Raw genomic sequence first — 3,160 nt, forward strand, 5'->3', positions numbered from 1 at the left:
CATGAGCCACCATGCTCAACAATTTTTTTTTTTTTTGGTAGAGACAGGGTTTTACCATGTCGACCAGGCTAGTCTCGAACTCTTGACCTTAAGTGATCCACTTGCCTTGGCCTCCTAAAGTGCTGAGGTTACAGGCGTGAGCCACTGCACCCAGCCTACAGAACCCAATTCTAATAAACAAACACGTAATTCAGTTCAGCCATGAGCCAAACTGATGGTAGTCATGTTTCAATGGTATGTTTAATTAAACAAATGCTCATGACAGATTTTCACAACAGCAACAAATGTTATTTCACAACATCAAATCTTCCTTACTAAGGAAAAAATGAAAATAACAACAAGGCTGATGGATTTGGATTATTTTTCATGTTTCCTGGAGGTGAAACCAGTGTCCTCACTTGTTGTCCTCTATTTCCTCAAGTTGGAGACTATCTGTTTCCATTCTCCTTACCTCCTCTCTGGCTATGTGTCCCCAGAAGGCAGCTTGGATTTTGACAGCAGCAACCCCTTCTTTTTCCTTATCTTCCTCAGAAGAGTCTAAGATGGTGACTGGTGTCTCTTCCTCATTCCCAGATATCGGGGAGTTTTCTTGTTTAGGATTACATTTCTCAGGTGGTTCTTGCTCCTCGAATGCGTGGCTGTTCTAGAAGCGGTCTTCTACCTGAGTCCCCCATTCTGCTGGATCAAAAGTAGTTTTCTCTCTTTTCTCTGGAAAGCTCTCAAAATATGCTGCTGCAAAAGCTGTATATTATCCAGTTGCTCTCTCAGAATCTTGTGTGTCAGCCCTTCAAGAAGACTCCCAAATCCTTGCAGAATTCAGTAGTGGATGTTGGAGAATGGAATCGACATCCTCTTGGTAAGAACTGCCTATGGAGCCTCTTCTTTCTCTGAGAGCTGGTGCCGCTGGTCCAGTTTACTTCCTCCTCTGACCTCATGTTCTAGGGATGCATGATCTCTCTCTTCCAGGGCAATTCAGGACCAGCACTGTTCAGCCTGCATCCTTCTTTACTGATATCTGCCTTTCTTCCCCTAGGCTTCCTAACACACTCTTCTGGATTCTCTGGTTGAAGGTTCAGCTGTGACTGCAGCTCTTGACTTGCTCTTGATGTCATGACACTGCATTGGAAGTCCCAAGGGCCCATGGTCGTCATCATGTAACCTGGGAGAAGGTTGGGCTTTTACACATGAGTCCTCATGATTTTTCTCGAATGGATTCTTCCCCATCCCAGCGCACACCTTGCAGCCTCTTGACAGAGCACCCATCCATTTAGGGCTGGGGTAAAACCAGAACTCTCTGAGCAGCAAGCTCTATTCTAGGGTGCTCCTCAGCCCCCATTCCTCCTGATGTCTGCCATAGGTCCAATCCTCTTCCTCTAAGGTTCCAGCTCCTCTTGCCTGAGCTTTCCCCAACTTCTGCTTTCTTTTCTGGAGTTTTCAGACCTCCAGGGTCTCCCAGGGCAGAGGTCATCCCACCTGAGCATGTATTGGTGACTGCAATCTCTGCCCCTCAGACCCCAGCATTTCCTGAGCTCTATGGGCCGCCCAGTCATACCCTCACCCAGGCAATCTCAGAGTCATTTTGTGACTCAGCCGCTCAGTCTCCTGGTTACTTAGTCACTCAATCAGCTCTTCGGTAGTTAAATCAACTAACGACTCACATCCCTGGGCCCTTGGCCAGGTGCTCAGATACTTCTCACTCCGCCATTTCATTTGCTATCTTTTCATTGATCGGCCATTCACTGAACATGAATGAGCCAGCCCTGTGCTAAGTTAGTGGGGATAAAGAGACACCAGGTACAAACCCTGTCCTCAATCAGGGGGGCTGCCAGTCTGTGTCCATCAGTCATTGGTCTGGCAATCTGTTGGCTGTTTAATTGATCTATTGGTCAATCAGCATGCCAGCTATTTGATCAATGGCCAGACCCTTGCCCTGGCAGGCACTAGTCCTTGTGCTGAACTCTCAGGGTGTATAGTCATCAGTCCGTTCTTCAAAGGTGATTAGGAGACCTCAAAGCCTCCAGGAGGAGGTGCTCTGGAGCTATGATGGAAGTTTAGGACCAGTCTGGTTCCTGTGGGGACTGCAAGGCCTGTGGGGCTTGCTCCCAAGGCAGATCTCAGCTCAGGTCCTGGGAGATGTGGGGCAGGGGACACGGTCTGCTCTGTGTGGTGGGTGATCCTGTCTGAGAACATTGAGGGCCCTGGATTCTAGCCCCTCTTTCTCCCTCCCTCCTGGCGATGGTGCAGACAGACACACACACATGCACATACACACACTGATAATCTCACACATGCACACACAGACTCACACAACACACATAAACCCACAAACTCACACATATGCTCGCATACAAATTCACAAACACAGACACACACACTCATACACACTTTCCCATATGGACTCACACAGGCAGAAGCACACACTCATATACACATATAGTGTCACTTGGGCTTGTCCAAAAGTAAGTTTGTCTCCCATCACAGCCAGGCCCCCACAGATAGCCCCGTGCCACATTCAGAGATAGGTCAAGTAGCACTCTTACATCAAGACAAGTGCCACATGGACACACCTCCCTTGCCACATCCTCACGCCTGGCCCCTAGCTGGGTAGCTACCCAGCCAGGCCCCTAGCAGGGACACAGCCCTGCAGCCCAGCACCCAAATGATGCACTGGCAATGGAGCCCTGCACACCTCCCCAAAGCCCCCACCTGGTTGAGGGCATGCTGAGTTTGAGGAACCCTGAGTCCCCACACTGGGGCCACATTCCCTCTTGAGCCAGTTTTCCTCTGAGGTCTCTTGTCCCCACAGGACATGATACCTCTAGCCACCTCCCTGTCCCCAGCCCCCTGGGCCTGCCCGTTGGCCTCAGAGTCTTCCTCGCTGACCTTCATCCCTCTGCCTCTCCAAGTCTGATGTTTTTCCTCACACAGATACTCAAAGGGAACTCGGACATCTTTCTGTCCTTGGTGCTAAGACCCCATGCTATCCTCCCAGTTCTCTGCCAGACCACCCCTCTCGAGATGGAGATAGATGAGGGATGGGGAGCTGGGAATGTCCTTTTGAGGGGGTTCCCTATGGGGCCAGGCCAAAGGCAGAGCCTAGGGGAGGGACAAAGAGGTAGCCATCTTAGGGACCCAGAGATCAGCAAGGCAGTGAACTGAG

General features: G+C 50.1%; 1 pseudogene; it reads right to left on the reverse strand.

Moving 5' to 3' along the window:
- Positions 1–357: 357 nt before the first annotated feature.
- Positions 358–849, reverse strand: LOC117082056 (annotated as a pseudogene).
- Positions 850–3,160: the final 2,311 nt, after the last annotated feature.

The sequence above is a fragment of the Trachypithecus francoisi genome, unplaced genomic scaffold (assembly GCF_009764315.1).
Source record: "Trachypithecus francoisi isolate TF-2019V2 unplaced genomic scaffold, Tfra_2.0 Lachesis_group9, whole genome shotgun sequence".
NCBI classification, from domain to species: domain Eukaryota; kingdom Metazoa; phylum Chordata; class Mammalia; order Primates; family Cercopithecidae; genus Trachypithecus; species Trachypithecus francoisi.